The sequence below is a fragment of the Megascapheus bottae genome, chromosome X, assembly GCF_031878675.1.
Source record: "Megascapheus bottae isolate mThoBot1 chromosome X, mThoBot2.hap1, whole genome shotgun sequence".
NCBI lineage: Eukaryota > Metazoa > Chordata > Mammalia > Rodentia > Geomyidae > Megascapheus > Megascapheus bottae.
Window position 1 is genome coordinate 51,313,029 of NC_143547.1, and position 26,739 is coordinate 51,339,767.

The 26,739-nt window shown below is 38.5% G+C and overlaps 1 protein-coding gene and 1 pseudogene across 1 annotated transcript in view; one reads left to right on the plus strand and one right to left on the minus strand.

Moving 5' to 3' along the window:
* The window catches only part of LOC150041080 (charged multivesicular body protein 1B2-like), a 71,974-nt pseudogene that overhangs the window by 27,556 nt on the left and 17,679 nt on the right, over positions 1-26,739 (minus strand).
* Positions 7,323-26,739, plus strand: part of Tent5d (terminal nucleotidyltransferase 5D) — a 40,923-nt gene continuing 21,506 nt past the window's right edge. The window contains exons 1-3 of the mRNA XM_090326166.1: positions 7,323-7,471; positions 8,531-8,590; positions 9,787-9,852. The gene's annotated coding sequence lies outside the window, so the exon portion shown is untranslated. The remainder of the gene's footprint in view (positions 7,472-8,530; positions 8,591-9,786; positions 9,853-26,739) is intronic.

Genomic DNA, 26,739 nt, shown 5'->3' on the forward strand with positions numbered 1-26,739 from the left:
TTAGTGCCACGAGATGCCCCGGCCTCCTCCCATCGCATTGTATCCTCCCCTGGCGGTCTCTTCTCCCAACTTGCCTTAAATAATGAAGGAAAAGGTGAATGATCTCAAATGTGTTCTGTGAAATGTCTTAAGTATGAAGTATGACGCGTGGCGGGGAAGTTGTCGAGGCGGGCTTTTCGTGATGGGTGGCGGCCGGTGGGATTTGATAGTGTGGGATATACACTTAGGTTGTTTTGTATGCATAGTTTTTAGGTTTGAATAGTGCGGTGCATGGCCCAGAGGGGTGGGGGTATTAGATGGTTTTGAAATGTGAACCTGCGAGCGGAGAGTGAAAGTATATTTTTCCTTGACGGTCTTCTCTTCTAAACTAACCAGCGGCGACATTTTTTGGTTGAGCGTTTATTCTATACGACTGGAAAGTGGGAGAGCTGGCAAGTAGGCCATTGCAATGTGGTTTAGTTATGATCTTTGGAGGTGTGGAGGGAAGCATTTTGTGGAGCACATTTGTACTTTTAAACTTCAGGGCCGAGTCGTATTCCATAAAGCGTTTTGGAGGCGGGGCCATTTATTCATAGGGCAGTTTTAGGCGTGGAGCGTGGAGCACGTGCGTGGGCGGACGGGCATTGCGTGCAGCGGTGTTACCTATGAATTCAGAAGGGGCGGGGCCAGGCCAATCAGCATTTTTAATTATGATCGTGGGGGGTAGGGGGAATCCGTTAAACGATCTTACTCAAAAACCGTTGTTTTTTTTAAAATTTTCTTTTGAACCTTGGAGGAGGGGTTGGTCCGCGCTTAACGTATTCGACTTAAGAGTTTTGCAGCGGGAGGACGGAATTTCTGCTGCGCGATTTTACTTATGAACTTCGGTTCAGAGGAGAAACGCTTAATTTTTTTTACCCTACTTTTCTTTTAGACAGAAGGGGGACACAGAGAAGTTCCGCTAAATTTCTGAGGTAACGGGGGCTGGGAAATATTAATGCTTACCAGATTATTTGAATTTTTTTCGCTCATGGATAAGGTTAAGATGAAAAAAATTACTACAAAAATATGTATAATGGGCAGAGAGGTGAACTCTAACCTCTGAACTACTAAATACTGCCTGGCATTTTATATGAGATCTGTTAATGTTCTTAGATAGTATTACGTGCTATTTCTAGAGATATGAAAGGACTATTGATTGGGTCACTTTTTTCCAAACTTCACTCTCAACTTAAACATTTCAAGGGAGACCGAGGTTATTGCTTTAAAAAATTATCGTAGTAATTCTCCCAGAAAAAATGTAAGAACTTTGTCTTTAAAATTTCAAAATATAGAAAACAAAAATATAATACAATAAATTTATTTTACCTACGATTCTCCTTTTTTAAGCTCCCCAAAATTAGTATTAATTATTGGTGATAGGAATCAAACTTGTTACCTAATTATGACTGCTGCAAGATACTTAAAGAAAACAAAAAGAATTTAATAAAACGCTTTTGAAGCAAGGTTTGTAGAAAGAACGCTCTGAAAATGACTTTCATAGTTGAAACTAGATGAATATTACCTTTGGTTTTTTGAGCTCACTTTATATTTCACTACACGGAATCTCAAATACAAATAAAATAATCTCAAATTCAAATAACTTGCATTTTTCCAGAAGGAACAAGAACAACTTAATAATTATTTCACTAGTTACTATATTAAACACGTTTAGTTCACTGTTGAAAGGCTTAGTTTTTTTCTGTAAATGTAAAAATTAATACTTAAAAAATCTTCCCTAATCACTTAATACATTTTTTTGGCCAGTCCTAGGCTTCGGCTCAGGGTTTGAGCACTGTCCTTGGTTCTTCTCAAGGCTAGAGCTCTCCCACTTCAGCCACAGCACCACTTTTGGCTTTTTTTTTTTGTGGTACCGAGGAATCGAGCCTAGGTCTTTGTGCATGCTAGCCAAGCACGCTATCACTAGGCCAAACTCCCAGCCCCCCTCAGACAGCACTGCTCTACTAAATTTAACAATTTCTCTATTTTTCCTCTTTGTCTACCTGCCTCCATGCCTTCTTGCCTAATCTTTCTATCTCTACTACCTGTCTAACTTAGCTATTATTTAGCTGTCATGTCTTTGAGTTATGTGAAGGTAACCATAAAAAAACTTGCCAGTCTTTTAAATTTTACGGTTTGGTTAAATTGTACAATTTGGTTAACAGAAATGTTCCAATAAAATAATGATATGAAAACATTAAATCAGCTATATGCTATTAATCTCAAGAAAAAAAGACTTTATCTTGACAATAACTTTCCACTTGAAAAATTAAGGGTTTTTTCTTTTGTTTTTTCCCAGTCCTGGGGCTTGAACTCAGGATCTGTGCACTTTCCTTGGGTTTTCTCAAGTCTAGAGCTCTACCACTTGAACCATACTACCATTTAAAGATTTTTTCTATGTTTGTGGTACACTACGCCAAACTCCTGGCCCATAAGTTTTTATTTTATGTATTTTCAAAGAACCTTTATTATAAAAGTTATCTTCATATTTATTTTTGGATATCATATTTCTTTTTAATTAATTAGTGATTTTGAACTGAGGGCCAGGACACTGTCCTCGAGCATTCTTTTGAAAGTTAGTACTCTACCACTTCAGCCACTGCACCACTTCTAACTTTTTCTGTATATGTGGTGCTGAGGACTCAAACCCAGGGCTTCATGCATGTTAGGCAAGTACTCTACCCACTAGCCCACACTCCCAGCTGGATATCATGTTTCTTAAACCTAGGTCTAAAATTTTATTGTGTTTCTCTAGTGAGGATTGAATTCTGGTCTTTTCACTTTTTTTTTATTTGAAACCAGCCTGGGCAAAGAAAAGTACGATGGATTCCGTCTCTATAATACCAGAAAAAGTCCAGACTAGATGTGATTTATGTGGTAGACTTCCAACCAAGCAAACAGATGAGCAACTGGGAGGCCATGAGTTAATGCCATGCATTAGCAAAAAAAAAAGACTCAAGTGGTCATTTATTCATTATGTATTCAATATCATTCACACTCTTTTAAGTCATATTGCATATCTTTGCTCCCTTTCTTCCTTCCTACTAGATTTAGCAATCCTCTCACCTGTATTTAACTAGCCAAGTGAATTTCCTGTCATTCTTAGGTTGTTTAGAAACCTAGTAAACTCTAAACATTGAAATTTAAATAAAACTATCATTCGCATACCAATATAATATATATCACTTCTTTATAGTTAATTAAAACCATAGTTTTAACTACATGGCTTTTAACTAGAATTATATTTAAAGGATTAGTATATATGTATATTAATCAATTGCTGTTGAGTGTTAAAATTTGACATAAACTGATAAATTAAAATTTTGTAAAATATTGAATTATCATGATTAATCATTCTTACTTCAGATATCCAATACATTACCAAGAATAGACTTTTTTTTGCACAGGGTACTTGAACTTTGGGCCTGAGTTCTTTCATGCAAGGCTACTGCCCTACCCCTTGAGCCACAACACCACTTCTGGTTTTCTAGTGGTTAACTGGAGATGAGTCTCATGGGCTTTTGTGCCCAGAATGGCTTTAAACTATCATCCATAGATCTCAAGAGTTAGAGGCATGAGCCACTAGTGCTCGGGAAGAATAAACTTGTTAAAGTTGAAAATGTAAAATAATTGTGTGTAAAAGTATAATTAATCATATTTGATTTGATTGGGTCAAAATATTTATAACATTCTTTACCAAATAATTTTGCGATGATTAGAAAATACAGAGGTACAGGAAAGTTATATGCTATTGTGAAATGAGAATGGTGTGGTATTATATTGCGCCTTTCATACTTTGGTAACCTATTTAAAAGTATACATAAAGGTGACATGGATCAAGGAATATTGTATTCATAAACTGCTTTTTTAAACAGCAGTTCTTTTGTACAGTTACTTCAACAGTAAAAGTACAAATGAGCTGGAATCTGACGGCTTACACTGGTAATCCTTACTACTCATGATAATTGCTGATTGAAGCCAGTTTGGCAGAATCTTATCTTGAATTAACCAGCAAAAACAAAACAAACCAGTGTGAAGGTGTGGATCAAGTGCTACAGAACCAGCTTTGAGCAAAAAGGCCAAGTTAAAACTTATACCTGAGCATACCCTGAGTTCAAAACCCTAATACTGGGATATACACACAAAAATGTACAGATGAATAGATGAATGAGCCTCATATCTATAGATTCTCAGGAAGTAAATTTAGAGTAGTAAAGTCTACATCTTACCTATTTGCAAAACAAAACTAATATTCTATTATACTATATAAATCCATTTTTTGCGTAGAATAACAATATGAGTAGAAATTGCCAGGATACAAACTGTCATTAACAAAATGATTCGCATACATAATTTTATTTAGTCCAGATTCCACAAGTAAGTAAATGCATGCTATATTTGGCTTTGGAACTTGGAGACATCATTTTCCAGGGAATGATATAATTTCATCTTTGTGTGTGTGTCTTTTTTTGTAGTTTATTGGAAATAAGTCATACGGACTTTTCTGCTCAGACTGACTTTGAACTGGAATCCTACTTCTGAGCCTTCTAAGTAGCTAGGACTACAGGTGGGAGCTATGGACACATGGTCAAAATTTCATATTTATGTCTGAGTAATACTACGTACCATATATTTATCATATTTTAAGTTTTCATTTATTGCTTTTTATGTCAGTCATGGGACTTGAACTCTAGGCCTAGGCACTGTCCCTGAGCTCTTCCGCTCAAGGCTACCCATCCCACCCCTTGCGCCACAGTTCCATTTCCAGTTTTCTGGAGGAATTTAATTGGAGATGAGTCTCACAGACTTTGGTCCCCGGGCTGGCTTTGAACCATGATCCTCCGTTCTCCGCCTTCTGAGTAGCTTGGAATACAGTGGTGGGCCACTGGTGCCCAGTTCATTTATTGTTTTTTGAACAGTTGTGCAAAATTCCACAACTTGGTTACTGTGATCAAACTGTTGTAAACATAAATGTTTAAGTACCTATCTGGCAATTAATCTACAATTTTTGAATATAAACACAAAACTGGTATGACAGGTAGGTCTATTTTTAGTTTGTTGAAGAATCTCTGTATCAGTCTCCATAATAGTTGCACTACATTGCATTTCTGGAAACCGTTTGTGAAGGTTATCTCCCACAACTTTACCAGCAGCTGTAGCTTTTTGTTTTATTGATGACTGACATTCAGATTCGGTAAGTTGGAATCTTAGAGTAAATTTGCTTTTAAAAAAATAACTAGATGTTAACATTTCTTTCTGCGTTCTTCAGATACTTCTGAGAATTGAATGAACAAGTTATCTGCTTGTTTAGTAGATGATTCTGTTTAAATCTTTTAGCTCCATGTCTATGCTGGGTATTAATCCCTTATCTGTTGAAAGAGCAGGCAAAGATTTTCTCCCATTCTGTGTGCTGCTTCTTGGTTCTGGTAATTATTTTCTTTTGCTGTGTATAAGCTTTTAAATTTCATCAGTGTCACTTGTCAATTCTTGCTCTCCTTTTTTGACAGGTTAGATACTGTTCAGAAAATATAGTTGCTCCTATAACCTCCAGAATTTCTCCTTTGTTTTCTTGCAATAATTTCAAATCTTACATTAGCTCTGATCTATTTGGAATTGATTTTTGTACCGGGTGAGAGACAGAGGCCTAGTTTAGCTTCCTATATGTATATAACAAGTTTTCCCAGCACCATTTGTTAAAACGACTGTCTTTTTCCAGTATATATTTTAGGCTACTTGGAAAAAAAAGTAAATGACTGTAAACATTTGGACTTATTTGTATCACTTTCATTCAGTTCCATTAGTCTTTATGTCTGTATTTTTTTGCCAGTACCACACCCTTTTTTTTACTATGGCTCTGCAGTATAATTTAAATTCTGGTATTGTGATAATTCCTGTGTTTTGCACTTGGGTCATGATTACTTTTGTCATTGGGCATAAAATGCTTAGATATGAATTTTATGATTGTTTTCTATTTTTTCAAAGAACAATATTGACATTTTAATGGGCAATGTATTGATGTGCAGATTACTTTCATAGCATGACTATTTTTATATTATGTATGCCAGTTCATAAGCATAAAGACCTTTCCATTCCTGCTATGTTCTTCAAAGTTTTATAGTTTTATTGTACAGGATTTTTGCCTCCTTGATTATATTTATACTTAGGTAAATTTTGAGGCAAGAAAGGATTTTTTTTTCTGATTTCTAGATATGTGTCCGAGAGTGATATTACTGGTTATATGGTAGTTTTATTTTTAGTTTTGAGGAGCCTCAATTTTTTTTGTAATTGTTGCACTGTTTTACATTTCTTTTTTTTTCTTTTTCTTTTTTTTCTTTACTGTTTTATATTTCTATCAACTGTGTACACAGATTCTTCCCTTCGCCTAGCACCTTCACCAGCGTTTGTGGTTTGGGGTTTAAACTCAGAGTTTAATGCTGTCCTCTATGTTTTTGCTGTTTAAGGTTGGCAAACCACCACACTACTACTTCTGGCTTTTTGCTAGTTAATTGGAGATAAGAATCTCACAAACTTTCCTGTCCAGGCTGGCTTTGAACAGAGATGCTCAGGTCTCAGTCTCCTGAATAACTAAGATTTACAGGTGTGAGCCACAGGGGGCTCTCTTTTATTGTATTTTTTTCTATTTTTTAATTTATTGTAATCGTGATATACATGAGGGTTACAATTTTAAAAGTAAGGTAATGAGTACATTTCTTTTTAAAACACTGTTACCTGTTACTATGGGAATGAGAATCATGACATTTCATTATCATTTTGAATTGCTGAGCATTCTTTATGTATTTATTGACCATTTGAGAATTGTCTGTTCTGTTTATTTGCCCATTTATTAATTGGATCATGCTTTCCTAATTTATTGAGCTCTTTGAATAGTCTGAAAGCCGGGTATTTCTAACATTCAAGACTTTAAAATGTTCTTTTGTTAGGAGGCCTTTTCCTATTCTATGATAATCAAAATAAAATTGTGCTTTATAATTGAGTTGATTCTTTTTAGAAAATATTTTTATCTTTTAGTTGCACAAAGGAGTTGCCATTCACCAAAGCAGTTTATGCATACAGTGCATCTTGATCAATGTCACTCCTTTCAACATTCTCACCCATTCCTCCCAATCTGCCCTTTACTTTATCTTAATTTTAGGTTACATAGTGAATCTTTTGCCTTTAACAAAGCAAATTTTGTGTACAGTGTATCTTAATCTGAGCCATTTCTCCAACATTTTCACCCCCCTTGGATCCACCCCTTCTCTTATATGAGTTTGCTGATTCTTAAAGGATGCTACAGTGAGAGAAAAGCAGTAATTTTCCTAAATGCTCAGGAGAATTTGTTTAAACATTTGCTTAATATTATTTTACCATGAAGAAATTATTTGAAAAAAAATGTTAAGGCAAGAAAAAGCCAAAGGAAGAGGTTTTTATCAGAAGGGAAGATAAAAGCAAGGTAAAAAGAAAACGCAACCTCTTTTTTACACAACTGCTCTCTTATATTTCTCTAGCCTGTTTTCATGGCCACTAAAAGTATATATTACTTGCCGAGACTGCTTTTATTTACTACTGCTTTCTTTCCACTTTAAGAGTCTTTATCCTAGTTTGATGGGTTAAAATTCTTGAGAACATCTTCTCATAGTTATTTTCACTTTAACGAATAACAGACTAAAACATTCCCTAGTATGTTTTTTATTGCTGCATATTTTGTTTGGTTTTATTTGTTTTTTGTTTGTTTGTTTTTGGTGCTGGTCCTTGAGCTTGAATTTCTGGCCTGGCCAGGTACCTGAGCTTTTGTGCTCAGAGCTATTACTCCACCACTTGAGCAACACCTCTGCTTTTGGCTTGATTTTTTTTGTAGTTAGTTGCATATAAAAATCTCACAAGCTTTTCTGCCCAGGCTGGCTTTGAACTGCAATCCTCTTTTTTCAGCCCCCGAATAACTAGGATTACCTCCCTGCTCCACAGGTTCCTGGCTGCTTTGAAAAATTTTGAGTTATCTGTGTTTTAATATACACATTCTCTGATATTTGGACATTGTTTTTCTATAGTATAGTCAAGAGATCTTACCTCTTAAGGTTTCTCACGTAATACTCTAGACTGGGATGGATAGTTCATTGTTTTCAGTGGCTTCTTGTGCTTTGTAGGATTTTTGAGAGCATCTGTGGCTATTCTTCTAAGCAGTTCTAATTAGGAGTATAAACTGATAATGGAATTATTGTGACATAGGATAGAAATTACTATTTTTAGATAAATAAAAGGAATATTATTTCATATACTAAGAGATTTTGCGTTTTAAATGATTCAGAAAGAAGTTAACATTTGCATGCATTTCATTGAGAAGTAGGGTTTAATTCCTTAAAAATCAATCTAAGAACTATTCCAAGAACAGTTCAATGAAATATTGATTACTTACTATGTGTTTAGCACTGCATACTTGACATATAAGAAACAGAATACAGATTAGGGTGGATTATGGGTCTGATCTATAATAGCTCTTATCATCTTTTTTCAGTTAGAAGAAAGACTATCCATAGGACAAAATTGGTGTGTGTCAGACAAAAGTCTACGAAGTGTAAGTAAACCTATGAGTGAACTGCCTTTTTCATTTGCATGTTCCTCTTCCATGTTTGTCATATATTTTCATTCTCTTGGAATATCACACTGTTTCTTGTGCTTGTCTTGAAACTTGAACTCAGCACCTGGGTGTTGTCTCTGAGTATTTTATTCAAGGCTAATAATTTTCATTTGAGCTACAGTTTCACTTCTGGTTTTTTAGTGCTTACCTGGAGATAAGATTCTCCTGAAGTTTCCCACCCATTCAGGCTTTGAAATGCAGTCCTCAGAGCAGTCTCTTGAGCAGCTAGGATTAGAGGTTTGAGCCACTGGTATCCAGTGGAACATAATTTTAAAGACTTGGTCAATTGTTGCACAGAGATTGAAAGTACAAATTTTCATGTATATAATTTTTTTTCTTAAATGGATATTGAGAATATGGTGAAGCTATAAATATATACGTGTATATATGTGTATACACACACACACACATTATTGAGTCTTACCACATACTAAAATTAAGGAGAGAGATTGAAAGACAAATTCAGAGCAAAAATTTATGAATAACACACTGCAATCAATTTATGATTGCTTTTTGCCTTAAATGACAAAAAAACCAAATCAGATAGTATTTATACACTTCGTCATATAAGCAAAATCAGTTTGCTCACAAATGTGACCATATATGACAAAATTTTTTTCATATATTTTTATTGTAATTAATAGAAGGGTTACATGATATTTGCCAGATAGATGGTGCATTAATTCCCATACATTGATACCCTTTCACATGTCTTTTATTTCAAAAACAACTGGGAACCAGATGTTGGGGCCTTATAACTATAGTCATAGCTACTAAAGAGGCTGAGATCTGGAAATCAGATTTCGAAGCCAGTCTGGGCAACAAAGTCTAGGAGACACTTATTTCCAATTAACTATTAAAAAGCCAGAAGTGGATTTGTAATTCAAGGTAGAGCACTAGCCTTGCACAAAAATATTCAGAGCACCCAGGCCCTAAGCACAAGCCCCAGGACCACAATAATAAGCAAACTAAACAAGTGGGAATCTGTGTTCCTTGAAAAAAATAGTTAATTTGTATGGTAATGAATTTAAGGACTCATTTGTAAATAAGGTGCAAAGCTAAAGCTTAACCCAAACTAAACAATGATATACACTACAGAGAAATTGGTAACTTGTATTTCCTCCTCCTTTCAGATTTCTTTGTTAAAGGAAATTATCCAGTACGTCAAGTCCATCTAGCTGAAGTTTTATTAACTGGAGGTAAGATCTCAAGTTTAGTGAAGCATAATTGTATGAATTAGATGGAAAATGAGGAATTATTTAATTTTTAATGACCATATTTGAGGCTGATAATGAAATAAACTTTGATTTTTTTTGTTTTAGCCTTCAAATAACTCATCATTTAAGATACCTTTATGAATAGAATAGAAAAAAATTTCTTGAAACTCTCTTTAGATGATTTCATTAAGAAATCTTATATGATAACCTGGTGACTCAAGATTATAATCATATTTTAAAGACTGAAATCTAGAGGAACCTGGTTTGAAGCCAGCCCAGGTAGAAAAGTCCTGGAGAGTACATCTCCAAAATAAACAACTTAAAAGAGGAGGCATGGCTTAGGTGATGCAGCATGAGCAGGTAAGTTGTCCAAGCATAAAGTCTTGATTTCAAAGTATAGTGCCATTATATAAAAAAATAAGAGGGCTGGGAGTTTGGCCTAGTGATAGAGTACTTGCCTAGCATGCACAAAGACCCAGGTTCGATTCCTTGTTACCACATACAGAGAAAAAAGACAGAAGTGGTACTGTGGCTCAAGTGGTAGAGCTCTAGCCTTGAGAAAGTGCTAGGACAGTGCTCAGGCCCTGAGCTCAAGACCAGGACTGGCAAAAAAAAGAAAAAGGTTGGAGGCCTGATTCAGTTGGTAAAACACTAGCCAATGAGTGAAAGTGTCAGGTACTGAGTTTGAGTACCAATCTCAGAACAAAATGAAAGAAATGAAGTATGGATTTAATGAACCATTTCCATGCATAGAAAGTATTACAGATATGTATTTGACAAGCATATTTTCTATCATATTATGGCTTTTTTTAGTATTTCTCCATCAGCATTTTTATTTTTTGTTAGTCTTTAATTTTATTTTTTTATTATTTGCAATATTAAGTGTAATTATTTATAAAAAGTCAACATATTTATATACATTAGAATATAGCATATTGCAATTTGTAGAAAATGGAATGAAGATGCAGATATCGTTAATACTTTAAATTGAGTCTAATCAAGCATGAGGATACATTCATGATCAGACACCACCTGTTTCTTTGTCTCTGTCTCTCTGAGTCTCTCCATTGCTGTTCCTAGGATTGTCAAGGATTGGGCACTATCCCTGAGCCTGTTTGTGCTCAAGGCTATACTCTACCACTTGAACTAATAGCACACTTCCAGATTTTTCTGAGTAGTTTATTAGAGATAAGATTCTCACGGACTCTCCTGCCTGGTCTGGAAAGAGCGGAGTTTGAAAAACTAGGGTTTGAACTCACAGCCTGGGTACTGTCCCTTGGCTTTTCTGATCAAGGCTGGAACTCTACCACCACACTTCCATTTCTAGCTTTTTTGTGGTTAATTTAGAGATAAGATTCTCATGGATTTTCCTGCCTGGGTTGGTTTACCTTGGTCTTCAGATCTCAGCCTTCTGAGTAGTTAGGATTATAACATGAGCCACCAATACTCAGTTGCATGTTTCTTGATATTTACTAATATCCTTAAGATCTTCTGACAAACTGCTATCTGGAACTTAGTTATCTAAAGTCAGAACGGTACAATCACTGTGGCATCTTCTGGAAAAAACTTGATGATAAATTATTATCTTTTATAAGTGTCTTATTTCATACAATTAATCTGTTAGAACCAAATCATTGTTTTCCTTATAATATATGTATTATAATATATGTACTATAATATATTGTATTAAAATATATTATATTATTGTAATATAATGTATACTTAAAAACAAGAGTTGTAATCTTAGCTACATAGGAGGTTGAGATATGAGGATTGCTTGCGGTTGAAATGTAGCCCAGGCATAAAAATCTGTGAGACTCTAATCTCCATTTACTTACCAAAAAGGCTAGAAATAGAGCTGTAGTTCAAGTAGTAGAGTGCTAGATATCCTTAAGCACAAAAACTCAGGGACAGTGCTAAGGCCTTGAGTTCAAGTCCCAGGATCAGCATCAAAACAAACAAACAGAAACCCCACAAAAAACCCACATCTCTCTAATGAATTTTTGGCTAATAAGGGTAAAATGAGTCAAATTGATGCTAGCAAACTTGCACCTAATTTTATGACTGATATCATTATGAATACTATAACCACAAGTTACTTAACTAGGGACCTTATACTTTTTCATATAATTTTTATTGTAATTAATAGAGGTGAATTACTTCACAAACATTGATACCCCTTCTCATATTTTGGTCCCCATTTCCCGCCCCCCACCTCTGCCCCTCATCTTTTTTCCACCCTTCCCTATCCTATTCCAAATAACCAGATAAACATATATACAAAATATCAGATAACAAGGTAAAATGCTGTAACAAAATGAGATAACCAAGGGACAGCAAAAGAGATGAGAGATAACATAGTACATTAAGGACAACAATCACTCATTATATGGCTTTTTTTGGGACCTTATACTTTTTATAATTACTACATATACATTATGTAGAACACAATAGTTCTTAAATGTAAATTAGTACTCCAGAGGCCGAGTGAGGATCAACGCCGCCTTGGCCCACATAGAGAACTCTATATCAAAAACTTAAAAATCTAATGAGCAATTGTTAGACTTTTCTTATTAGATTAAGGGCTATATATACCCTCGGAAGAAGAAGAAGAAGATTTAAATTGTAAATAGCTTTTTTTGCCTGTCCTGGGGCTTGAACTCAGGACCTGGCACTCTCCTTTGACAATTTTTGCTTACGGCTAATGCTCTGCACTTAAGCCACAGTGCCACATTTGGCTTTTTCTATGTATGTGATACCAAAGGATTGAACCCAGGGCTTCGTGCTTGCTAGGCAAGCACCACTACCACCAGGCTAGGCTCCCAGCCCCTGTAAATACCTTTTTAAAAAATGTTCGATATGGTGTAGTTAAATGTTACAGATTAATACTTCTGTAAACTAGAATGGGGAAAACAGTTTTGAAACTCATAGGAAAAATGATATTATACACATCACCAACAATACACAAATTTTATGATAGACAATGGGTTACCTTTCAAAATGAATGAGGTGTGTGTGTGTGTGTGTGTGTGTGTGTGTGTGTATGTGTATGTGTATGTGTGTGTCTGTGTGTATGTGTGTGTACAGGTGCTTCCATGTGTGTCAGTCCTGGGGTTGAACTCAGGACGTTAGTGCAGCCCCTGAGCTGCAGTTTGCTCAAGGCTAGTGCTCTTCCACTTGGGACACAGCTCCATTTATAGCTTTTTTTGGTAGTTTATTGAACAGTCTCATGAACTGTCCTGCTTGGATTGGCTTCAAACCATGAGCTTCAGATCTCTGCTTCTTGAGTAAGATTACAGGTGTGAGCCACCAGTTCACAGCTCCATATGAGCTTACTATGAACTTCTTTTAAGATTTTTTCATATAATGTTTTTATATTGAATTCAAATCATCAGGACTTAGCTTTCTTGAATCTATTCAGCCTACACAATTTTTGATACCTTCTTGTTTTTCTACAACTCTGTAGATTGAAGAAATGCAGCAATTTCCTCTTTAGTTTTAGAAATCAAGCTAAAATTTGTTAAACAATTAGAAAACAGGTATTAATAGTATTAATGTTGTAGCACTGACTCTAAGTATAAACCAATGCTTATTTTTTATGTGTGTGCTAGTCTTGAGACTTCTATACTGAGACTTGAGCTCTCATTTTTGCTCACAGCTGACACTACCTTTTTTTTTTGCCAGTCCTGGACTTGGGCTCAGGGCCTAAGCACTGTCCTTGGGTTTTCTCAAGGCTAGAGCTCTACGCCTTTAGCCACAGCACCACTTCTGGCTTTTTTCTATGTATGTGGTACCGAGGAATCGAACCCGGGTCTTAGTACATGCCAGGCAAGCACTCTACCACTAGGCAAACTCCCGGCCCGACACTCTACCTTTTGAGAAATGCCACTTTTTAAGACTTTTAATAGTTAATTGGTGATGAGTCTTTCAGATTCATCTGCCCAGGCTAACTTTGAACATTGACCTTCAGATCTCCCCATCCTGAGTAGCTAGGATTACAGGTCTAAGTACCACTGTCCAGCTAGAAAACAGTGGTGTTGAGTAGAACACTTAAGGTTTAATAGAAGGTGTCTGACTTTAAAAATGTTAAAAGCTGGGTGCTGTGGCTCATGCCTGTAATCATGGCTATTCAGGAGGCTGAGAACTGAGAATCATGTTTCAAAGTTAACCCAGGCACTAAAGACCATGAGACTCTTATCTCCAATTAGCCACTAGAAAACCAGAAGTGGCCATATGTGTCAGAGGGTAGGGCGGTAGCCTTGGAAGCCTTGAGCTGAAGAGCTCAGGGACAGCACCCAGGCCCAGAGTTCAAGCTCTATGACTGACAAAAAAAATGTTGATTCACTAAGGGGGAAAGGAAAATGTTTTCAGGTATAGCAACTAAATCAAACAGAAGTAATGAATGATACCTATTTCTCCTTTCGAATATGCTGCATCAACTAGATTATGACAATCTAGCTTTCATATAATTAAATGAATTATTGATTCTTTGAATATATTCACTGACAAAATGTCTACCTGTCAAAGATACATACGAAATACAACGTCTTAGTGATTAAAGACTTTAGTTGAGTCTTTCCTAATAGAATCATGGAAAAGGGGCAGTTGTTAACAGCTCTGTGATTTTAAAGGACTTTTACAGGTTTTAGAATCTGTAAATGTGAATGACACTGAGGTATCACTTGCTCTTTGCTAATCATTAAACAATTAGGAAATCATTACAGAATTTTAATGCATAAAAACAAATACAAGTCAATTAAACTTTTATGATTCCTCTTTACTCATTACTTCCCACTTTGCATTTAGTAGAACACAAAAGAAACCATACTTCATTATTGTCTTAGTATCAGTTCCATAGACAGATAAATCATGAGACAATTTATAAGTTGTGAATAAAATTTATATATTTAATATCAAGTGACATGTTCTTATTCCTTTTAGTAAATTTTAAATTACTATCATGTCTATGTGAGAGATTTGCTAACATATTCTAAGAGAGGAGTGAAATGGAATCTGATTTAATTATTTGAAATAAAAGATTTGTAATTTTAGATAAGGTTTGATTTGGATCATTTTAGAAATTGATAATGTTCTTATGTAAACTGGTTAACTGTATGTGACACAAAGCAGAACCACAGCATGAACAGAGTTAAGTTTGGGTTTGGTCTAATCTGGAACTCTAAAATACTTTTCATTAAATTATAATTTTTCTTGAAGTCCTTGGATTGAAGAGGTTACTTAGAACATTACAGATAAATCTTGGTTATATATGATATGGAAAAAGAATGGTATATTTGATCATTTGTGTTCAGGGAGGTTATAAAATAGTAACAACTGCTTTGTGTATTTGTGATAAAAGTATGAAAGAACACCAAGGATAATTTTACTGATAGCTGTAGGTACTGAAACAAAATTGAAAACTGCAATAAAGATAGTCCCAAGTTAAACAAATCAGTTTTGTTCTGTGTTCTCAGTGCACATGACACTGTCTCTTTGTAGGAAACAATTACAGAATAATTTAGAGATTCTAAAGCTGTAAATTTTTAGTACAGTGCTTTTCTTTTACAGAGAAGCAAACTGAAGATTGTAGTTGTTATCTTGCTTGCCAAGTTCCATAAACAGTATGAGAGTCAGTATTGAAATCTACATGTTTCTAATATCATTTTTGCATTACAATGATAAATACAAGATTTGATAAAATCATTTTAAAGTTACTAACCCTATCTCATCACCATCTTCTAATACATTAGAAGTTCTCAGCATTCGTGATTTTTATGTAATCCTGTTGTAATATTCTGTTAGAAAATAACATGTTTTCTTTGGCAACTTTTCAACATGACTTAGTTTTCAAGGACTAAAACTTTTCAAATATAGAGGATGTGGAGCACTTGGAAGTTTTGATACAGAAAGGAAGAAAGGAGAAGTCTGGAATGTGCCGTGGTTCTGGAAAAAGTAGACTTGGGAGGGACTTTAGGCATTCGTATCTTCCCAGGGTTTAGGGATGCAGCAGTGAAAGAGAATGCAGTCATCTGACGCCACGCAATCGAGTACTAACAGTAAGATTTTAATTTTGTTTGAAGTGTTATTTAATAAAAGCGGTGTAATTGTAATCAATTTTGAAAGTTTTTAAAATTACTAAACCATTAGAAATAGAAATGAAAAGATGAGTCTTTTAAATTCTTATTTAATTATTTTAACCAGCTGCAATACTGTTTTTTTCTGTGTCCTTGACTGGCGTATACTAGATTCTTTGTGTATGTATGTATGTTTGTGTGGATAGGTCGGCCCCAGTGAATAATGCCTCTAATCCTATCTACTTAAGATACTATTTTACTTTATCTTTTTTTACTTTTACCTTTATGCAGAGCAATGTATCAAACTATCCATTTGTAAATTTATTTGAAAGCATGTTTGAATGTTTTCTGTTAATTATTTTAAATATTTGAACGTTTGTTCAGTTTTATTTATTCTTTGAAAGTTAGTTTTACTTACAAATACCTTTATTCCTTGGATAAAGATAATTAATCTGAGGTTACTGACATGTATGGTTATATATACACATATAATATATGTATATATACACAAATACATATATACATACACACCGGTGTATATATGCACATATACCATGACATTTTGATAATGTAATTATTGAGTTCATAGTATATCAATTACAGCATTTCCTGATTTATAACATTAACTTTGGACACAGTGAATGTGATAGCAATGCTTCCTGTTATATTATCATTCTTAAGACTAAGATATAGCACAGTGATTAGAGAGTGACCAATGAAAAATGAATTCAGGCAGGATGGGAAATGTAGTGCAAGAGATAGGAAAGTTTATTAGGAAAGGAATATAACAGGTTCTGCTCTTTGCCCCTGTGAATCAAAAGATGAGGAAAGTAAGAGAGAAAGGAGATTTATCATGTGCTTGATGCTACAGGAAGACTGCACCTCAGTTCATCTTCTCTTGTCTTCAGGGTACACATATGAGCATTAGATTTCAGTGGAGATGGAATGAGGAGTAAAAGGGCAAAAGGTTCGTATAAGGTTTCACAGCTACAGGTGTCATTATCTCAGCTCTGGTTCTCCTGGGCTTCAGAGAAGTTATTATTGCTGTTGTCATTTGAGGGGTCCCACGGCATGATTTCTTCTGCTCTAGGATGCAGCTTCATTATTATAGGTAACTATCCTCATTTGGGGCTGTTCTCTCTTGCAAGGCTCTGCTATTATTTAGCATCTGTTAATGGTACAAGAGAACTTTATTCTAATAAGTCCACATATTAAGCAATGTAATTTAACTAGACTCACTGTGTCAATCATGCTCTTTCACCCTTCCTTTACTCCTTCCCAAAGCAATCTCAACTTCATTGTCCCATTATCACAACATATACTTCCTTCACCCTCTCATTTTACCCTCCTCTATCCCACTTGTACCACATTCCAGGACATTTAACATTTGTGTCCTTCATTTCCTTCAGTGTGTGCTAATTATTGAAAGGAGTTTAACCTAGATGCATTTCCCACATATTATATTTTATTACATACTAGATATTCATATGATTAACCTATCCTTTACTCTCACTTTCCCTGTATCCAATACCCGAAATTACTCATCAGATTTCAGGGAGTTTCATTTTTCTGTCTTTATTCCCAGAAGCAACATATTTCAGTATTGTGTGTGTGTATGTGTGTGTGTGTGTGTGTGTGTGTGTGTGAGTATGTGTGTGCATGTGTGTGCATGTGTGCATGCATTCATGTATATTCCAGGGTTTGAATTAAAGGACTGGGCACTGTCCCTGAAGTTTTTTGCTCATGGCTAGTGTTCCATCACAGCTCCACTTTTGGCTTTTTAAAGTTTTTGGCCTTTTAAGAATCTCACAGACTTTTCTGCCCAGGCTGGCTTCAAGTCACAATCCTTAGATCTCAGCTTCCTGAGTAGCTAGAGTTACATCTTTAAGCCACTGTTGGGGGTCTGTTTTATTGATTTTTGCAAGAACCTTCAGAGTTTTGGGGCTTGAACTCAGGGCCTGAGCACTGTCCTTGAGCTTTCTCAACACTAGAGCTCTACCACTTGATCCACAGCACCACTTCTGAATTTTTCTATGTATGTGGTACTAAAGGAATTGAACCTGGATGTTTGTGTATGCTAGACAGACAATCTACCACTAGGCTAAACTCCCAGCCTTGCAGTTATTCTTTATCTCACAAAAGCACAGGACTAAAATGTGTTTTATAAAGTACCATAGAAGATAAACATTTCTTAGAAAAAAAGTCATAAATTCCCTTTGATATTCAAGAAAGTTACTAGCTTGAATGTGGAATGCCTACTATATATTTGCTCATTTAATCAACAAATAATCAATTGCATGTCAACTAGTATTCCCATTAACAGATGAGAAAATAGTTGTACATACTGAACAAGTTACTCATGGTAACATTTTAAAATTAGAGATGTTCTGTATGCAATATTACTTTATTGACCATTCAATGTCTGAAGTTCTATGCATGGCACTTTACATAGTATATTCTCTCACTTTAATACCTATGAGAGAACTATGTGAATTTTATAAATAGTAAATGTGAAATTTGAATACATCATCAATAATTGTATAGCTCTTCAGTGGCAGAACTGGAATTTAAATGTTTAATAGTAAATCTTGCACATCGTTTATTCCAGGTATGTACTGAGAAATAACTCAATGAAAACTAACCCTAACTTTGCATTTTATTAATTATAAATAACATGATCATTTTGCTGTGCATTTTGAAATTTTCCTTGCTATTAGCACTTGGGTTGTAATTAGAATTTTGGTTTTATACAACTTAGTTCATTCTGACATAGTGTATAGGTGAATGACACCTCATAAAACTGGCAAATGAAGGTTTTATATAGTATAAGATATTATACTCCTTTATGAAGAATATTTCAGAATAATTTTTAAATATGTTAAGCTGTTCTTTTGACTTGCTAAATACTTAATTTTGAAGCTATTAGACATTTCTCATTTCTTCCTTTTTTTTTAAATACTTTTTTTTGCCAGTCCTGGGCTTGAACTCAGGGCCTCAGCACTGTCCTTGGACTTTCTTAAGGCTAGAGCTCTACCACTTGAGCCTCAGCACCACTTCCGGCTTTTTTTTCTATGTATGTGGTACCAAGGAATCGAACCCGTGTCTTCATGCATGCTAGGCAAGCACTTTAACCACTAGGCCAAACTCCCAGCCCCTCATTTCTTCCTTTTCTTTCTTTGTCAGTTTTGGGGCTTGAAATCAGGGCCTGGGCACTGTCCTTGGACACTTTTTGTTCAAGGCTGGTACTCTGCCACTTGAGCTACAGCACCACTTCCAGCTTTTTCTGTGTATGTGTTATGGAGGAATTGAATCCAGGGCTTTGTGCATGCTAGGTAAGCATTCTACCACAAGGCTGTACTTCTGCCTCCTATTTTTATATTTTTAATGTCTTGTTTTTCTTGCTTGCGTGTTCTTTCCTGGACATTAAACTATGAAAAAGTGTTTTTATAATGTTAATAAAACTGATTTTTAGTGTAATGTATATTAATTCAAATATTTCTGTAAAAAGTAAAGGCCCTACTGACAAATAAACCTAAAATCAGTAACATACAGATTTCCAAAAAATTATAGTCCTTATTCTTTTCTATTTTCTCATTTGATTTGGATTCCTCAAAAAATACTAGTTTCCTAGGTCTTGGAGTCATAAGGTCCATGCAGTTATATATAGAATATTTAATTCATGATATTTTTTTCTATACTGTAGGTTGTATTTTTACTTTGATTTCATATGTTCTTTGAGAGAAGAATCGTTGATTTTTTTCTCATAAATCACTGGTCCTAGAAAATGAAATAAGCACACAGAATTTTCTCATCATTTTGTATACATTGAAATAATTTGGGAACTTTTAGTAGCCAGGCCCATCTCATAAATTCATTCTTTCTTCCTTTCTTCCTCCCCTGCTCCTCCCCTCCTTCACTGCCTCTCCTCACCACTTCCTCTCTTTTCCTCTCCTCTTCCCTCTTCCTTTCCTCCCCCTTTCCCTTCCCCTCTTCCTCTCCTTCACTCTTCCCTTCCTTCCCTCATCTGCTCCTCATCATTTTCCTCCCCTTCTGCTGCTCTCCCCCCTCCTTCTCTTCCTCTCTGCCTGCCTTTTCCCTCCCCTAGTTCTTTCTTCTCCCCTTTTCTCTTTCCTTCCTCCCATCCTCTTGCCCTCCCCTCTACCACCCTTCCACCTCCCCTCTTCTCATTTTCTCCTGTCTTCAATCCTCTCCTCCTCTCCTCTCCCATCCTCCTCCCCTCCAATTTTTCTTCTCCTCTCCTTTTTCCCTCTCCTTATGCTCTCCTCTCTGCCCCTTCTTCCTTTTCCTCCCTACCTCCTCCTCCTCTTTTTTTTTGGCCAGTCCTGAACTTGAGCTCAGGGCCTGAGCACTGTCCTTAGACTTTCTCAAGGCTAGAACTCTACCACTTGAGCCTCAGCACCACTTCTCGATTTTTTCTATGTATGTGGTACCGAGGAGGAATTGAACCAGGTCTTTGTGCATGCTAGGCAAGCACTCTACCACTAGGCCAAACTCCCAGCCCTCCTCCTCCTCTTTTTATGTGTCCCTCTCCTCCTATTCTCTCCACTCTTTCTTCCCAGTTCCCTCTCCCTTTTCCTATCCCACTGCTCTCACCATCAGTTTAATTCCTTCTCCCCTTCTCATCCCTCCCCTCCCATCTACTCTCTTACTTTTTTCCTGCTCTTCCCTTCCTCTGCTCTCCTCTTCCTGTCTCCCTGTCCTCCTTTTTCCTCCGCTCTCCCCTCCCCATCAGATTCATTCATCATTCCCTCTATTGTCATGAAATTCATTCTTTCTCCATTTTTCCCCTCCCCTCCTCTTCCCACCCTCCTAATCTCTCTCTCTCCCCTCTTCTCCTTCTGCTCTCTTCCTTCCCTCTTCTCTTCCCTTTCCTGTTCCCTGCCCTGTTTCTTTCCTCCTTCCTTCTTCCTCCCCTCTTCTTTAGTTCTTCTCCTCTCGTCTTCCATTAGTCTCCTCCTCCCTTCCTCCTTTCCATCTCTTCCTCCCCTCTTGTTTCCTCCCTCCTCCTTCCCTTCTTTATCTCCTCACCTCCTCTTCTCTCCCTTTCCTCCTCCCCATCTGCTCCCCTCTCCTCCCTTCCCTTTCTCCTGTCATCCCCTCCTCCTTCCTTCCTCTCTCTCCCCTTCCCCTTCCCTGCTCTCCTCTGCTCTTTTCCCTCCTGTCCCCCTCCCACCTCCAATCCCCATCATATTCATTGCCTTCCTCTCCCCTCTAATCTCCATCAAACTCATTCTCTCCCTCCACTCCTCTTTCCTCCCCTTCTCTTTCCCTTTTCTTCCCCTCCTATTTTCCTCCTCTTTCCCCTTCCTTCCCTTCACCTCTCCTTACCTCAATTCCTGTCCTCTTGTCATTCCCTTCCCTCCTCCTCTCCTCTCTTCTCTGTTCCCTCCCCTCCAGCCCTCCCCCCTTTTCCCTTCATCTCCTCCTCCTCCTTTCCTCCTCCCTTTCTCCTTTTCTCCTCCTCCTGCTCCTCCTCTTTTTCTAGCCTCTTCCGCTCTCCTCCATTCTCCTCCTCTTTTCTTCCTCTCCTCCTGTGCTTCCCCTCTCCTCTCATCCTTCTCTTCACCTCTTCCCCTCCCATTCTCCTGTCCTGTCCGCCCTCCCAATACTCCCTTCCTTTTCCTCTCTTCCCCCCTCCTTTACCGCTATTCTCTTCCTCTCCCCTCCTATTCTTCTCCTCTTCTTCCTCTGCTCCTGTTTCTTCCCTCCTCCTCTCCTCTTCCTCTTCTCCTGTTTGTCTTCCCCCTTTCCTCTTCCCATTCTCCCCTCCGTCTCCATTCTCCTCCTCTTCCTCTTTCCTCCCCTCCAGTCCTGTTCCCCTCCTCTACATCTCTGCTTCTCCTCCTTGTCCCCTCTTTTTCCCATCCGCCCTTTCTCAGAACTTCCCTCTTCACCTATCATTCATTCCTCTTCCCTCCTCTTCCCTTCCCCTTCTGCTCTTGTTCCCTCTCCTCTCATTCTCCCCTCTTCTCCCTGTATCCATTTCTGCCCCACTCCCCTCCTATTCTGCTCCCTTCCCTTTATCTTCTCCTGTTCTCTTCCCCCTTCCTTCCTCCTGTCTTCCTGGCCTCCCCTACTCCTTCCACTCTTGTTCATTCCTCCTCTCCAGCCCTCCCCTACTTTCCCCTCTTCTCCTCCTGTCTTCCTCTCCACTTTCCCTCCTCTCCTGCCTCTCCTCTCCTAGTCCTTTCATATCTCCTCCTCTCCACTCTCTCCTCTGCTCCTTCCCTTTTCTCCTCCCCTTCTCTTCTCCCTACCATCTCTCTCCCCTTCCCATTCCCCTCTCCTCCTTTTTAACCTCCTTGTCTCCTTCCCTGGCCCTGGTCTTCTCCTCCCCCCCTTCTCCTCTCCTATTCCTCCCTTCTCTCATCCTTTTCTCCTCCTCCTTTCCTGTTCTCTTTCCCCGCTCCTCCCCTCCTCCTCTATTCTTTTCCCCTTCTCTCCCCTCTCTTCCTCCCTCTTCTCTCTTTCCTTTTCATTCACTCCCCTCCTGCCCTTTCACTCTTATTCCCTCCTCTACTCCTCCTCTTCCTCTCTTCCTGTTTCTCACCTCCTCCCTTCCTCTTCCCTTCCTCCCTTCCTTTTCACCTCTATTCCTTCTCCTCTCTCCTCCCTTCTCCTGCTTCCCCTTCTCTCTTCTCCCCTCTCTTCTTTCTCCGCTCTTCCTTTTCTCTTTACCTCTTCCTCCTCTTTTCCTCCTCTCTACTCCCATCCTTCTTTCTGCTTCCTCTCTTCTACTCCCTGTCTCCTGTTCTATCCCCACTCCCTGGCCCTTCTTTCCTCCTCCTCCTCCTCCTCCTCCTCCTCGTCGTCCTCCTCCTTCTCCTCCTTGTCCTCCTCCTCCTCCTCCTCCTCCTCCTCCTCCTCCTCCTCCTCCTCCTCCTCCTCCTCCTCCTCCATCTCTCTCGTTTTCCCCTTCCCTTCTCTTTTCCTTCTCCTTCCCTCTCCTACTATCCTTCTCTCATCCTGGTCTGGGCTCCTGTCCTGCCACTCTTCCCCTCCCTTCGCCTTCTCTCCTCCAGTCCTCCTCTCCTCCAGTTCTCTTCCCCTCTTACTCTTCCTTCATCCCCTTCTATAATCTTTCCATCCTCATGCATGTACTCCTTTCCATCCTTCTTTATCCCTCCCCCCTTTCCCTCTCTCTCTTCTCCATCTCTCCTCTTCCTTTCTTCCTATTTCCTTCCTTCCTCCTCTCCTCCTCCCCTGTTCCTCCCCTTCCCTCCTCTCACTTTCTTTCCTTCTTCCCTCTTCCTCTCCTTCCTCTTCCATTCTCCTACCATCATTCTGTCCTCCTCTCTTACTCTCCCTGTCTCCTGTCTTCCCCATCCTCTTTTCTTCTATTCACTTCCCCTTCTCTCCTCCCTTCTCTCCTTATCCCCTTCCCCTCCTCTCCTCCCTTCTCTCCTTCTGTAATCTCTGCTCTTCTCCCCTTCTGCCCCTCTCTACCTCTTCCCCTCCTCCCCTCATATCCTCTTTTCCTCCCTTATTCTCATCCTCCTTTCTTCTCCTCCCCTATTCCCATTCTTTCCATTCTTTCCTCTCTTTTTTCTCTTATCCTCCCTACCACCACCACCACCCCTTCCTCCTCCTCTTCCTCCTCTCTTCCTCTTCTTATCCCCTCTCCTCTTGCTCTCTCCATTCTTCCTTTGCCCATCTTCCCTCTCCCTTTCCCTATCCCAGAATTCTCACCATCACTTTCATTCTTCTCCCTCCTTCTGCTCATCTCTATTCCCATCAAATTTGGGTTTTACTTCCTCTTCTCCTCCCCTCTTTCTCTCCCCATTTCCTCCTTTTTCCTCCCCTCATCCTTCCCTTCTCTGTCCTCTCCATTCCCTTCTCGAAGTCCTCTCCCTATCAGCTTATTCTCTCTCCCTGCTTCTCCCCTCCCCTCCATCAGATTCATTTTCTCTCTCCTCCCCTCCTCCCTTCCTCTGCTCTCCTCCCCTCCTTTCTCCCTGCCCTCCCTGTTCCTTCTCCTCTTCCCTCTCCATCAGATTCATTCCCTTCCTCTCCCCTCTAATCTCCATTAATTAATTCATTGTCTCTCCATCTCTCATTTCCCCTCCACTTTCCTTCTCTCCTCTTCCTTTCCTCCTCCCCTCCTCCTCTTCTCCACTTTCTCTCCTCCCTTACCCTTACCCCTTCTCCTTTCCTCCCTTGCCCCTCTTTCCCTCCTCCCTCATCCTTTCTCCTTCTCCTTCCCTCCCCTGCTACCCATTTTCTCCTCTTCTCTGTTCCCCTCCCCTCTTCCTCTCTTCCTTTCCTCCTGTTCCCTCATTCCCCCTCCTTCTATCTCCTTCTCCTCTTCTTCATTTTCCTTCCTCTCCCCTACTCATGACATTAATTCTGTTCCCATCTACTCTCCATCAAATTTTCTCTTTCTCCCTCTCCTCCCATCTTTCTTCCCCTTCTCTCATTCTCTCTTCCATCTCACCTCCCCATCACCTTCTCTCCTCCCTTCTCTTACTCTCCTCCTCTCCTCTCTCCCTCTCCTGTCCTTTCTTCTCTTCTTCCTCTCCTCCCTCATCTTCACTCCCCATCATATTCATTTATTCTTCTTTCTCCCTTTCCTCTCCTATCTGACTGTATTTTTCTTTTTTTCTCTTCTCTCCTTTCCCCTCTCCTCTTTCTCAGTGGTACATGTGATTAAACAGCATTTACTCTGCATTTTGAGGCAGACTCTTGGACCCTTTTTCTTGTGCCATTTTCATATACAGTCTTGTTTTTTGCCTGAACTAATATGGATCATTATCCTCATAATACACTGTGTACATGTGTGTATGCGTGCCCATGCTAATGCTTGGGCTTGAACTCAGGTGTCCCTGAGCTTCTTTGCTCAGGACTAGTGCTCCAGCACTTTAGCTACATCTGTACTCTGACTTTAGGTTATTCATTAGAGATGAGTCTCATGGACTTTTCTACCCCTGGCTGGCTTTTTTTTGCCAGTCCTGGGGCTTGAACTCAGGGCCTGGACACTGTCCTCGGATGCTTTTACTAAAGGCTACTGCTCTGCCACTTTGTGCCAGAGGTCCACTTCCAGCTTTTTCTGAGTATGTGGTACCCAGAAATGGAACTTAGGGCTTCCTACATGTTAGGTGAACACTCTACCACTAGGCTATGCTAGTGGCCCCACTGGGTGGCTTTTAACCATAATTTTCAGATTTCATCATCTTTATTAGCTAAGATTACAAGTGTTAGCCACTAGCTCCCAGCTCTATTTATACTTTCTACACGACAGACATGCTACCTCTATGACCTACTTTTATTGGTTGAGATAAGGATTCCTGAACTTTTTGCCTAGGATAACTTTGAATTGTGATCTTCCTGGTTTCTATCTCCCAGGTAGCAAGGATTCTAAGGATGGCTCAATGTTTTGCACAGGTACTAAATATTCATACAGTATAAGTAACTAAGGTCCTTGTTATATCAGGTGCTGAAGAAAAGCTCATGGCAAAAGTAACTAAGATAAAAAGAATAGGTAATTATAAATAAAAGATCATGGATATTTGTGTTTCTCTGTATCTAGAATTAAAAACCTATTTTCTCAACAAAGTTTTACTTTTTATTGGGGCCTTGCTCAGCATTTTTGCTCACAGCTGGCATTCTTTCACTTGAATCATGCCTTTGTTTCCAGCTTTTTTTCTAGCTAATTGGAAATAAGAGGCTTATGTTTTTGTCTTCCTGGGCTGGTTTCAGATCTCAGCCTCCTATGAAGCTAGATTTATAGGCTTGAGCCTCTGATACCTGTCTTCTCTTAAAACGTTTTGGTGTTTATACAGTGGTAAAATGCTTTCATTTATTTATTCCATTAGAAGATATGGTTTGCCTCGTTCAACCACTATGGAAAGCAGTGTGGCAGTGCCTCAAAAGGCTAAACATAGAACTCCCCTATGACCCTGCAATTCCACTACTTGGCATTTACCCAACCATCCAGAAATAAGGACATACTAAATCCACTAGCACAACAATGTTCATTGCAGCACTATTCACCATAGCAAAGATATGGAACCAACCCAGATGTCCCTCAGTTGATGAGTGGATCAACAAGTTGTGGTATTTGTACACAATGGAATTCTATGCTGCTGTCAGGAAGAATGACATCGCCCCATTTGTTAGGAAATGGAAAGACTTAGAAAAAATCATATTAAGTGAAGTAAGCCAGACTCAAAGGAACTTAGGCTCAATGGTTTCCCTCATTTGTCATAATCAGTAGAGACCTTGGGCTCTACTAGCAGAGATCTGCAATAGAGCAAAATCTTGATACATAAGGCCATATAATGTGAAGCTAATTGAAAGGACCACCAGGATATTGAAACAAAAGCCATATAATGAATAATTGTTGTCCTTAATGTACTATGTTGTCTCTCATCTCCTATGCTATCCCTTGGTTATCTCATATTGGTATAGTATCTCACTTTGTTATCTGATATATTGAATTTATTTGTATTTGGATATTTGAAATTTGATAGGGAAGGGGGGAAAACCAAGACGGGAGGGGGGTGTGGGGGGGGAGGGAAGTGGGTACCAAGACATGTGAAAGGGTATCAATGTATGTGAAGTAATGCACCTTCTATCTGGCAGATATCATGTAACCCTTTTACTAATTACAATAAAAAACAAAAAAGAAAAAAAAAGAAGATATGGTTTGCACCATGGTTCCATTTCAGAAAATAAAGCTCATATCATGACAGAAAGAGTTCCCCTATTATTTTTTTTTTGCCAGTCCTGGGCTTGAGCTCAGGGCCTGAGCACTGTCCTTGGACTTTCTCAAGGC